This window comes from Stenella coeruleoalba (assembly GCF_951394435.1).
Source record: "Stenella coeruleoalba genome assembly, chromosome: 12".
Lineage (NCBI taxonomy): Eukaryota > Metazoa > Chordata > Mammalia > Artiodactyla > Delphinidae > Stenella > Stenella coeruleoalba.
In genome coordinates, this window is record NC_137158.1 from 16,626,318 (window position 1) to 16,640,129 (window position 13,812).

Here is a 13,812-nt window from a genome sequence, read left to right on the forward strand (position 1 = left end):
TGCCAAACATGGTAATAGACCCTGGGAATAGAGTGGTGGATCAGCTCTACAAGGTCCCTGTGCCAATGGAGTTTATATTGCACGAGGGCCGATGGATAGTAAAAAATAAATAAGTCAAACTTAATATTATTAATACAGAAAAATAAGACAAGGCTATATCAAACGGATTCTATTCGTTCTCTACTCCTTATATTATCTATAAGCTTAAAGTTAGAGCTAAGGGGTTGATTAGACTCACGTTTATCTGTTCTGACAAAAATCTTTTATAGATGTTCTGTGAACTTTGTATTACATCAGGGGGCACACCATATCCGGGTGTCCCACTTTTAGAGATGATGATGATATGGACAACCTGACCCCTTCAAGTGTAAAGTTCTATTTCCCCTTTATTAACCAGGCATCAACCCATAAAGTAATAATTTGTCATGCTGCAAATATGCAGCTCCCCATCAATCTTTTACCAAATGGCTTTAGAATTTGTTGGTAATCATTTCCTGAAAACATTATTTTATTAGGGGTTGTAAAATTATGATTGTATAGGGCTTCCCTGGTGGCGCAGTGGTTGAGAATCGGCCTGCCAATGCAGGGGACACGGGTTCAAGCCCTGGTCTGGGAAGATCCCACATGCCACGGAGCAACTAGGCCCGTGAGCCACAACTACTGAGCCTGCGCGTCTGGAGCCTGTGCTCCGCAACATGAGAGGTTGTGATAGTGAGAGGCCCGCGCACCGCGATGAAGAGTGGCCCCCACTTGCCGCAACTATAGAAAGCCCTTGCACAGAAACGAAGACCCAACACAGTCAAAAATAAATTAATTAAAAAAATAAAAAAATTATGATCGTATAATATTAATAAATAATCATCTATTGCATATGCATTACCTGGAATTTTTCTGTCAAGAACAACTTTCCCTCATCAACCACTACTATTTGTTTTACTGGAGAACCGTTCATACAGTCCATATTGAAATACTTAAGTGTGTAATTTTTCCCATTAGTTTCCAATAAAGAGTTGGTTCCCAGGCTATCTCAGTGGTGACTAATAAGTTTATTTTTGGCTTTTCCTTTTTTTGAGTATTACAATGAACTCATGGATTTTAATATAATAATGTATTTCAAACTATTGCGGTCAAGTAGTCTTTCTGAGTTTGAATTGGTTGATTGAGTGGAGTGGAAGTGGAAAATCGCCTCTGATAGAAAGAGTTGCAGAAAAGTAAAATGTTTCATATTTGCCAAGATGAAGCCGTTGATAAAGTGGTGGGTCGACTTGATACCAAAGCTCATGCTCCTTCGGTTACAGCCCAGCTCTTTCTAAAGTGAAATGTAAAAGTACTTTAAAATTTAACACATTATTCTTTAGTAATATCCTGCTTAGCATGGCTATTAATCAGCTTGTGCTGTGATAACAAACAATCCCCACATCTCGGTGGATCAAAACAACAATTTATTCCTTTTCATAATATGGTCTTTGGCTGTGAGTTGGCTATGGCTGTTGGACACCCGCTCAGCTCCACCCCAAGGGTCTTCCCCTTCTGGGATTCAGGCTGCAGGAGTGGTCACTATTTGGTACAGTCTGGTGGTGGAGCTGAAAACTCGAGAGAGCTGGAGAACGTCTCTTCAATCTTTCGGGGGTGTTTATACCACATCTGCTCACATTCCCTTGGCGAAACCATGTCATATGTCCAAGCGCCATTTCACAGGGTAGGGATGTGTATTTCTCTGACAGGAGACACTACAAATCACATGGTAAAGGCAGAGAATTAAAATTTTATTACAGGGAAGGAGCTTGGTGAAAATATTTGAGAAAAAGATTGCAGTCTATCATAGACCGTCATTATCTGGTATCATTCAAAATAGGAATAGAGACATAGTATGGCGTTATAAAAACGTATTTTCTAAATGGTCAAAATAGATGCAGGGATATAAGAATTAAAAGTGGTCGCAAACGTAAAATAAATGCAATCCTTTATATGCCATAAAGGATTATGAAAAGTTAATTTTATTATTTTGGAATGTCTACGTGTGACACCTTAACTTCTTTACTCACAGAGGTATCCTTTAGTCCCGAAATCAAAATCTAATTGCTCTTAATTTACCCACAATTCTAAGAAGCACATTAGAAGTAGAAAGTTGTAGATTGTGGGGGCAGGGAACACTCAGAAGGCAAACAGTGACAAAAAGGAAGGAGGGACAGTTGACGGCAAAGGATGTCATAAGAATAACTAAATCAAGTGTAAACAAAATGTCAGGAACCAGAGCTTTTTGGGATGACTTGGAGACAAACAATTTTGTACAACTTAATACCCCTTAGCATACAAGAAACTCTCTCTTTTACTGTCAATGTTCCGTCTTCTTATTTTGGCTCAAAGTACCTTCCCTTCTCCACAAGACACATACACAGACATACACACAAACATGCACCCATAGACCCCAATACACGAAAATCACATGCATTTAACTCCTATTTTCAGAAAAATCACTGTTAGAGTACACATGTACATCAGTTTGGATAGACCAAGTTGTGCTGCAGTAACAAACAACTCCCAAAATGTTGGTGGCTAAAAATAACAGAGGTTTATTTCTTTTTCATGTTTCATCTCCAACGTGGTTAAATGTGTGTGTGGGGGGGTGAGGGTAGGAGGGGAGACTCTGCTCATCATAGTTACCCAGGGCCCCTGGCTGGTGAAGGCTGCATCTGAACACAGGCTTTACCGTGACTGAAGAAGCAAAGTGGCAGATGGTGAGTCACGTACAGGCGTGAAAGCTTCTGTCTGGAAGGGCCACATGTCACTTCACATTTTGTGGTGGAAGTAAATCACAGGGCCGCTTCAAAGGACAGAGGAAAAAACAAGGTGAAAACACAGAACTCTTAGAGGGCAGGGAGCTACGATTCCGCCATACACCCAGGGGGAAGAATTAGAAATATGTAGCGAATGGTGTTAATGACCAACACGATGAGATCCTATATGTCTGGGCCTCCTGGAAACACAGAACAACTTAGCCGAACAGCCAGCCAGAAAGATGCAAGGCCCCAAGGACCTGGGACACTGGGTTGGTGAGGTTTGATGGGACATGGCAGGAAAAAAGGAGTGGCATGAAGTGGTGCAAAGAGAAAGCCCAAATGTTACTGAGTCCAAGCTCATTCTGCTCGCTGCACGACAGGCCAATAAATCGAAAGAAGAAGGGCAAGGAATAGCAACTTTATTGGGAAAGCCATCAGACTGAGAAGATGGTGGACTAGTGTCCCAAAGAACCATCCTACCCAAGTTATAATTCAGGCTTCTTTTATACTAAAAGAGGAGGGGGTGTGTTTGGTTGTTGCAAACTTCTGGTGTCAGAATCCTTTGTTCTTGCAGGACAAAGGTCAGGTCACAATGTTCCTGTAAACCTCCAACAAGACAAATGTTATTCTCTGTTCTGCAACTTCTTATCTCCACATGAATGGAAAAGTGTTATACCTTTAAAGGTCAGAGCCTTGAGAATGGGCTCTCCTGTATATTTCAGGCTATGGGCCACATTCTTAACTCGTAGTAAAAGCAGTAGAATACAAAGGTTAAAGTAAAAGAAACAGATCCAATGTGGAGTCAGATTTGTTCTTCTCTATGACACAAAGACATCCTCAGCCTCAGGGAGGGAGCAGGTCCCCAAAGCTTCAAAGATTTTAGTGTATTACAACCTTTTCTAAATCTCTTCCTCCTTTACCTAGCAAGCCAGGTACTCAGTAAGCCCCGCATAGTCCCCTCCCCCCCATTTCCATTCTCCTCCTTCAGTACCATCTGGGTCAGCTGGCTCCTTATCCTCTGCTGCAGGCCACTGCCTTGTTTTCCCATGAGCACAAGTCTGAATGACGCTCTGCTTAGCCTTTCATCTTTTCTATCTGTTGAGCTGGGTGATGTGAGGATTTAGGCTTCTGTTAGATGAGCATGAATTTACGTGGCCTAGACTCCTTAAAGAATCTGCTTCCTCCACTCCACCTGACCAATTTCTCTTTAACTTTGGCAAGAGTGACTTTGAAATCAGAATTGGGTTCAGGGGGTGTCCAAGAGGCCAAGGCTGTGAACACAGAAAGGGAAGAAACAGTTCTGCAAGTGCAGATGAGAATTCAAGAAGCAGAGCCCGTGGTAAGAAGTCCGTGGCTCTCTGGGAGCATCACACAGGAGACTGAAAATGTGCTCCGTCTCTTGAGAACAGAACCTCACCATCAGCTCTGGTCCTCCCGCAAAGCGTGGATGATTGTTCTTTCCAACTGCAATTAGTCACACTTTCTTCCTTGTTGGCCTGACAGAAGTGTTGGCTGCACGCAACTGCGGTATGTGAACTTGCAGAGCTGAGAGACACCGCTGCTCACACGCGCAGCTCGCTCCACTCCTGAGGATGTACACTTTCTGTTTAAAGAGGCAACAAGGCTGTGGGAATCTCCAGCATGAAACGCTTGTGGGAGAATGGGCTATGTGTTGGTAAGTCTCTTAAATAATAGAAGTCAGGACCGCTGACCTCACGGCCTCTGCTCCCAAGTCTCCCATAGAGACTTGGATGGGGATGAGTATTGTTTGCAAGGCACTGGATGCATAACTCTCTTTCCAGATGTGTCCTCAGGAGATGAAGGCCCAGAAGACCCTTGGAGTGTGTGCATGGATCTCTCTGCAAGACCACACACAGCGTCAGCAGTCCCCCTCTGCACGTCTCCGGCCCTGCCCAGCCACTTCCTCCAAGGTTGACACAGACCTTTCCGTGCTTTTCAGAGGCATTTGCAGTCTATTCTGTAGTCTGGCCCTGGCTTGTCCTTCCTCATTTGTGCCCAGTTTGTCCTTCCTGATGACCTTCCATTGTGGTTTGAGCTTTCCTGCTTTGCTCATACATTATCCCTTTAATTTCAATTTCAATTTCACCCTGATTCTAACTGTTCTTTAGGATTGAGCTCAGACCTCACTTCCCCCATGAGTCCTCTTTAATCACTCCTGCTGGAAGGCATCTTGCCACTTATTTCCTATTTTACATATAGACCAGAAGTCTCATCCCCTCACACCCCATTGATCTCTTGCACATGGAACCGTCTTACACTTACCATTACGAATGTATCTCATACTCTCAAGAGTAACATCCTTAAAGACCAAGGTTATATGTGTGGGAAGTGAGGGGGAAATGTAGAGATGCAAAGACACATTCTTTTGTGTACCTAATGTACCTTGGCTGTCAGCTGAGGTTAGCCTGCAGACTGAACGTAAATGAAATTGTCTTACATCCTCTGGGAAGTTCAGGGTCTCCCCTAAGATTTTTACAAATTCTGAGAGGTTTATGGCCTCATTTCCATAATTAGTTACCCTCATTTCCTTTTCCTATTTGTCAGAATCTCACACATCTCCTAGAGAGTTTACCTTATCTCAGTTGTGTACCAACTAAACATAGAAACTGCTCCTTTTCTTGCATTTCCCTCATAATATTGTTCACAGAGAGCATTTGCAGTAATAGACTATATTGAAGTAGCACTTAGACTCCTTTTGTTAGCACAAGGTAAAAATAGGATATGTGTTACAGCTTTTCTTCAGGGTCATTTCAGCACCTTCAACTGAGGAATTTCTCACGAGCTAACCTTTCTCCATAAGATCTGCCCTGTGCCATGGGGTGGACCCTACACACCTACACCCGTTTCCTGTCCACATCTCCAAAGGCACATAAATCCACATTCCCCACATTCTCCTTAATTTCTTTTCAAACTAATTTAGCTGTTTTCTTTTTTTTACCAACACACCTCCAACCACAGACTGGCTACCTCACCTGTCACACCCAAAGCAAAGTAGGGGTCAACGTGTCATGCTAAGGAGAAGACTGTCTGCTCCTCACACAGCTCAAGTTGCTACTTTACATTGTTTTGTTGTTTTAAAATATTGCTTTTATTTGCAGACTGCACAATGGCTGTTATTAATTCTAATTCAATGTTGGCTCCAAATAATATATCTCAATACTGGGAAATTTTATTTATTTTTATTTATATTTTTAAAAATTTATTTATTTTTACAGTAGGTCCTTGTTGGTTGTCTATTTTAAATATAGCAGTATGTACATGTCAATCCTATGGGATATATTGGGAGTTTGGGATTGTCAAGTTAGTATTTTATTTATTTATTTTTTATTTTATTTTATTTTATTTTATTTTATTTTTTTTGCAGTACGTGGGCCTCTCACCGCTGTGGCCTCTCCCATTGCGGAGCACAGACTCCGGATGCGCAGGCTTAGCAGCCATGGCTCACGGGCCCAGCCGCTCCGCGGCATGTGGGATCCTCCCGGACCGGGGCACGAACCCGTGTCCCCTGCATCGGCAGGCGGACTCGCAACCACTGTGCCACCAGGGAAGCCCGAGTTGGTACTTTAAATAGCAAGTTTTCTATTCATTCTGATACTTTGGTATCCTTTTTTTTTTTTTTGGTTTTGGTTTTGGTATCTTTTTAGAGCACTAAGCATAGTGCTTTTCACAAAGCAAATAATCAACATCTATATATTGAATGAAAGAAGGACTAATCAACAATAAGATCTTACTGTATAGCATGGGGAACTATATTCAATATCTTGTAATAACCTATGATGAAAAAGAATCTGAAAAAGAATATATATATATAGACATATGTATGTGTGTGCATATATATATATGTACATATATATATATATATATATAAAAAAATTAAATCACTTTGCTAAACACCAGAAACTAACACAACATCATAAACCGACTCTACTTTAATTAAAAAAAAAAAAAAAAAGACTGAAACAACAATAAAGCTATGGTACTTCCCTGCTCAGGTAAAGGCTGTGGCTCTGACAGGTTCCGGTTTCTCTCACTTGCCTCATCATCCCCGCTTCCTTTCCCAGCCTCCAGATTCCTGTCTGCAGCCTGTTCACTGGTTGTCATTTTAATCTTTTAATTTAAAAGAATTTATGAAATATAATCTTTTATATTTAAGATATAAAAGTCCTTCTTATAAGGGCTGAAGGCATGTCCACCACTCCCTTCCACTTCTCTGTCACCCACCAGAAAAGAGAAAAGTCTTCAAGGTCCAGAGCAAAGCAGCCAAGTGCTTAACTCTGAAGATAATAGTTGGGCAGAAGGTCCTGCCAAAGGTCCATTAAATGCCACTTCCTTAGTGACCCCATATACGGTAAGACCACGTTTTTCCAAGTGAGTTCTTAGACCTGTATCAAAATCACTTTAGGTGCTTGTTAAAAATACAGACTCTTATGGAATCAGAATCTTTGAAGGTTCTTATTGGTTTCTCAATAAATTCCCTGGGGGATTTTTATGCTTAAAAGTGTGCATTGTGTAAATGCATTCTTTTATCAGCTCTGTGTTGGAGAGAAACAAATTTTTCCCTTCTTAGGACAAGTGCATTTTCTATCATGTACTACCTGCCTTCTCATGGAGGAAAGGATAAGCTCATTACTCTGTGTTGACAGCCATACACGTTCCTATGTTGTTTCCGAGCTGGTCACAATCAACTGCTTTATTTTTCCTTGAGAATAATCCAATTAGACTTATTCATAATAAACAGATTATGGGACACAACCTCTTGTATGACAAACCTATCCAACATACTCTTCTTTCAAATAAGTAGCTTGAGAGCAATCGTGAAGCATATGGATAAATTCGGTGGTATTTGAAACCACAGGAGGAAATGAGCCCAGGGAAGGAACCTCAGCTGGAATGTGGCTTGCAAGCACAAGTACAGACTATGATCCACCTGATGTGAGCTTGGGACACGTGGGGCAGGGGGGCCTCCAATGGCCAGCCACCTCTGCTGGATTTCAGCTTTATGCCTTTTTTGGAAGCAAGTCCGTGGACCCTCAGAACCATGGGAATTTAGTGCTGGTACCACCAGCTCTAATTATCCCACCCACCCAGTCACCTACAGCTACTGCCTGACTCAGGAGAACTCACCTCCGAGGCAAATCCTGACCCAGCTGAGTGTGTGAGCTCTGGCTTGGCATCGAGGCTAAGTTGGCACACACTCCCTCCTGTCTGTTTGGGTGACTCACTGAGGGTTCTGAGCACATTTTCCCTTCTCTGGCTGCCAGCTGTAGCTATTGGCTCACTCACTCTCTCTTTGGAACGACTCAGCACTCCTGTGTTAATGCAGTGGCTTGAACTGATGTGCAATTGTACAGAGTCCTGCAGAAAAGCATAAGACTCTCTTTACCACAAGGATGAGGCCTGGGAACTGTCACATCTATGGGAACATCAGACATGGATCCTTCCTTCTTTCTACCTGTTGCTACTTACTAAGCCTCTCTGTGGACCTCTTATGGTTTCCCAGCACACAGAAACTTCACCAACAGCAAAGACACGAGAGTGCCAGTGGTCAGGAAGTGAAGGGCTTGTGTGTCTGGAAATATGGGCAATTTTCCTCCCTCCTCTGCTGTCCTCGGCACTTATGTGTAGTTTGGAGTGCATTAACCGAAACTTGTATGTGGACCTAGATCTCTTGTAAATTACTGATCTTCCCAGCTAAGCTGCTATCTTCATCAAGAGCGGGGATCCAGTCTCCAATGTCTTTTGTGACTGCCCCAGAGCCTAGTTTACGGTTGAGTTCAATGCAGCCTTAGAAACAAGGCTTGCTGAAGCAATGAATGGGGCAAACTCCCATGGAAAAGCCAAGCGTGTTGAAGGAAGGGCTGGCTTGCCAGTCATGTTAATTTTTTCCACACACTTTCTACACCATCAAAGGAAAACATTTCTTATTCATGGATAGCACAAAATGCATAATAAATCAGTCCGCAGTAACCTAATATCACCTCATGGGTCAAGCCAATAGCCAGAATGAAGTTTTGAAGAAAAAGTGTTTGTAGGCATCTGGGCACACGACAGAAGCTGGGTATTTTTTGTGAACTTGCACACGGGTGTGAATACCTGGACTTTCCAGTTATTTTTCAGTAGATGGGAGAGGCGGCAGGGCCTCTGTGAATACAGGCAGTGTGCACAGTGGTTGAGAGTGAGTCAGAGATCGAATCTTGGCTAGGCCACGTACTAGCTGAGGGAATATGCTTGACCTCACTTATATTCTTTAGATGTTGGGTGCTTCATTTATCAAATGTGTGTAATAGAAATCCCCTCATAGAGTTGTGATTAGAATTCAGTGAGATTATTAACACCAAGTGCCTAGCCAGGTAGCTGATATAATCAATAAACACCCAATCAATAATAGCTGTTATTGTTAATGGTGTTTGACAAAATGCAGGATTCGAAGGATGGGACAGTAAGGCTGATAGCCAGGTTTTGGTTTGTTCCTAATGTTCACCTGAATTTCTGAACAGTTCACTCTGAGAGAAAAGGGAAAAATGACCAAACCCTCATGAAAAGCGAAACTGCACTAAATTAAACAGAAGTGTCTACTGCAATCTTCCTTGGCCTATGGTTAATGCTTTACCTTTTAGAAAGCTGGCTACGTGAAGACTTGGTGGAAGACAGAATTGTTCCACCACTTTCATTCCCAAATATGTAACTAGTGTTCTTATGGACTCTTTCAAAGATTGAATTTCAAGCTTATGTAACTGCACGGAATTATTTGGTGATTTGAGAGGTTCCAATTCATTGTGACAACTTGGATCCATGAGCCATTTCCCTCGCCATCCCAAATAGATAAAGATCATCTACTGTCAATACAACTAGAATTTACGTTTTAAAAAATTGGCAGAAGATATATTTTTCATGTGGTCCCTCAGTTTTTGAGGGCTGTCCATACCGAGTTATCCGAGTATTGATTTTACCCCAATGGCTTCCAAATGAAAATAGATGCAAGAAATAACGCGAACTGCTTATACATTTTAAGTCTTCAAAATTAGCTAAATGATGGGGAGATATTTATAGCAAGAAGCTTTGAACTTTCTGGGAAAATCACAGTTTATTTTTCCAACTGAGCTATTAGAAATAATACTGAATATGTCTTAGACAACTCTAAATCAAAGATCACATACTTTAATGAATAATAAAATTGCTCACAATATCCTTTAAAAGCCCTCTTGGAGAGAAGTTTCTTCATTAGAAATGGATATTTCTGGAACAAAACAAATACTGTTGTAGAAGCACTTGCTTAATTTATATTTCCCATGAACTCTATTTGAACTTCACTTCAAGGATACACAGCAGGAAAGCAGTCTGGAATACCCCACCCTAAACAGATGATGAATGTATTACATCCCAAGTAAAGACTACACAAGTATTGGCTCACTACTTGATAGAGGAAGAAAGATAAAAATACTCCAAGCCCCTTTTCTTTAGGAAAAGTTCAGTTTTCAGGTTTATCCTCAATACATTGAAGCTGAAGGGACTTGGAGCTCTGTGGCTTGGTGGTGGTATATTTCAGCTGTGAATAATAAGAAATATGAAAAATTGGTTGCTGTTGTAAAAAGCTGGTGAGCTCTAGTCCAGCGTGAATCAAAACTCTGCTGAGATACTACTTTTGACCCAGACTTATCTTCTAGGCTTAAAATTACACTGAGTCAAATGGACAATTTTCGGCTTTATCTCACTTGACCGCTCTATAACATTTGACATCGTTGATTTGGACTCTCCTCTGTGAAACACACTTCCTTGGCTTCTGTGGTTCTCCACTCTCAGGGAGATTCTCCCACTCTGCCCGGCGGTGGCTCTTCTTTCTTAGCTGATTCCTTAATTATTAGTCTTCCTGCGATTTTTTTTTCATGATCTTGTTACATCTCACCCCCGACACACAGACCCTGGTGACGTCATTCATTTGTGGCATTACCTACTACACATGGCAGTGAAGGATCAAAAATCTATATTTCCGCCTTCTTATTAGAACTTTTTTCCTTGACTGTTCTTCTGGGACCCCAAACTTAATATGTCCCAACGGAATTCATTATTTTCTGCCCTGCTTCTCTTATTATTTCTTTCTCAACGAACACTATCACCTAGCTGCCTAATTCAAAATCGTAGGTGTCATCTTTGACTTCTCTGCCTCCATTGTTTCCCACAAATAATTGATCTCCAAAACCTGCTGTATCCACTTCTACTCCTCTCTCATGATTGTCCATTTCTGTCCATATTCACTGCCAGTGTCTCATTCCGGGTTCCCATCATTGGCTCTTTGATCACGGCCTCGGATGCCTATCTGGTTTTCCCTGACTCCTTCCTCCATGCTCCAGAGTTCTATGAAGCATTACAAAGTAGACATTTGATCATTTCTCTTGCCTGACTAAAACCTTTCTAAACCTTACCATCATCCTTATGATAAAGTTCAAACTTGTAAGCATGAGCGTAAAATATCACGTATGCTCTGACTCCCTTTTTTTTAAACCTCTTTAACTTCAGCTTTTGACATTTCTCTTCTTGAACTCTGCACTCCAGCCATACTGAAGTACTTGAAGTTACTGAATGGGCCATTTTCTGCCTTTCCTCTGGGCCTTTCCTATGTTTTCCTCTCTGCCTGGAACAATCTCTCCTTGTTTGTCTGGGTTACACACACCATCCTTTCAGCTGAGAAGGCATTTCATCTGGGAAACCTTCTCTGATCCTCTTTCCTATTCCAGATCTGAGTTACATGTTTCTCCGTGTTACCTCTTATAATAACTGATGCATTCATATTTCATCGTACTTACCAAGACGTATTGTCAATACCTATTTACTTATCTGTCTCCTCCAAGAACTATCTGAGGTCAGGAGATACATCTTTTCTACGTTGTATCCCTAATGCTCTCCTCAGTACTTGGTACATAGTAGGCACTCAATACATATGTTTTAGAATTAACTACTTAATTGTCAAATTACAACTCAAGGAGAAGAATGTGATTCAAAGATCTTGCCTTATTTTGGAATCACCAAGCATGAGTTTAAGACTCTCCGGGCAGCTTTCCATAACTGGTGTCCCCTCCACTCACATTCTAGGCATGAGAGCAATAAAGAGATAATTGGCAACTGAACTGAGGCTATAGCAGCTCCAAACTGGGTAGTAAGGGTCCACAGCCAGAATTCCAGGAGTCTTCTCTATGCCCTTCTAAAGAAACAAAAGAGAGATATTTCACTGTTCTTGAAGCCATTATCTGCCCCATGGTTTATGAAACCAGGGAAATATTTAACTCCACATTCATGGCTTTTGGGAACTCATGTGCAATCCAGAATGTTGGATCTGATGCTCCATGACTTTGTGGGAATCAAATAAAGGTTGTCAGTGGCTACAGACTGCCAAGAGGACTTGATATTTCCATCAACTTTTCTTCTTCCAAATGAACCTTGGGGTTATTTGTCTATAGTTCTGCCAGGGGCCTCTCCAGACTGTGATTCGTTGGGGACAAGCCACCACGAACATATTCTCAGGTCTCCATCATGCTGCCACTTCATGAGAAATGGAACTTATCAAACAAGTAGCAGAGCTGAACTCTCTGAATCCTACATGACTGTTCAGACAGTTTGGAATAACACACACCCACAATTAAAACAGCGAAGAGGGATGAGTAAGTGAGGAACTGAGAATCACATATTTACTAAATTAGATTTATCTGTAAGACTTAACTATGTGCAAACATATTTTGAATGATCTGGTATGAATCATAGTTTAGCCCATTTTGCTTTGTCCTTATGTGTGAGGCAAAAAGAGACTTACTTTTCTGGATATTTGTCTTTGGTAAGTATCAAATTTTGAGGGGATATGAGTCTTTTTAGCCAAATTGAAAAAATTGCTCAGAATTTAAAGAACACTCCATCTGAATTCAAGCTGTGTTTGGGTTTGGCAACATATTTTTTTCTTTGGCAAGGAAAAGGCTGTTTGATTCTTATGACTTGGTAGACCTCAAACAGGCTCCCACGCAAGCTGTAGTCCTTATGATGTAGACAGATGTGGAGGGAACCAATAGATGAGGGCAAAATTTGCCTTAAAATGAAGCAAGCAAATGAAGAGTTTCAAGGACAGAAATTGTTTTCAATCAAAAGCTTTGGGATTTGGAGCTTCTTATAGTTTGATTTTGAATATTTTTTTAGATTCTGAAATTTACTGGATTTTCTCGGCCCTTGCTGTTTGTTGTCAGGTTCCTTTCCATAAATAATAGAAAGAAGGTGACTTGGCTATTTTCAAGGCTTAAAAGAAAAACAACTACTACCTATAAGCACCTATTATATGTCATGACTTTAACAAATAATGTTTTATTTAAAGTTCACATCTTCCCTGCAAAACAGTACTATTTCCCCCACTTTACAGATGAGAACAATGAGGCTAGACAGGTAAAGTGATGTGCCCCTGCTCCCCAGTAAGTCTCAGGTCCTTTCTGTCTGTTATTGTCTATACCTGGAAGGCTCTGCTCAGTGCTTCCTCATGTTCACTCCCTCCTAGATATGTCCTACCTTCCCTATTTTATCTGGACAACTCCTATGTCTTTCAAAGCTCAGCTCTTTCAGGAACTTTCTCTGGTTTGCTACCCACCACCTCAGCCTTAGATTGCTGCCCTCCTGGGTTCTACTGCTCTGTGAGCCTGCCTCCGTCAAGCATTTATGACAAGTATATTGAGTCTCTCTATGGCCAGTCTCATCATCTGGGATGTCAACTCCAGTTCACAAGTGGAACTATGTCATCTGCAGATCTTCAGTGATTCACTTAGCCCCTAATAAAAAATTTGCATTTGTGGAATCTAAAAATAAATAAGTTAGGAACTCCCTTATGATTTCTAAAAATAATCACTCCATTGCCTTACCTTTAAAAAAATCTCAATATGTAATAAAAGTTTCTCTCCCAGCCCTGCCCAATGAAGGCCATTCATTGAAAGAGTAAAAGGAAGGATTTCCCTGGCAGTCCAGTGGTTAAGACTTCACCTTCCAATGC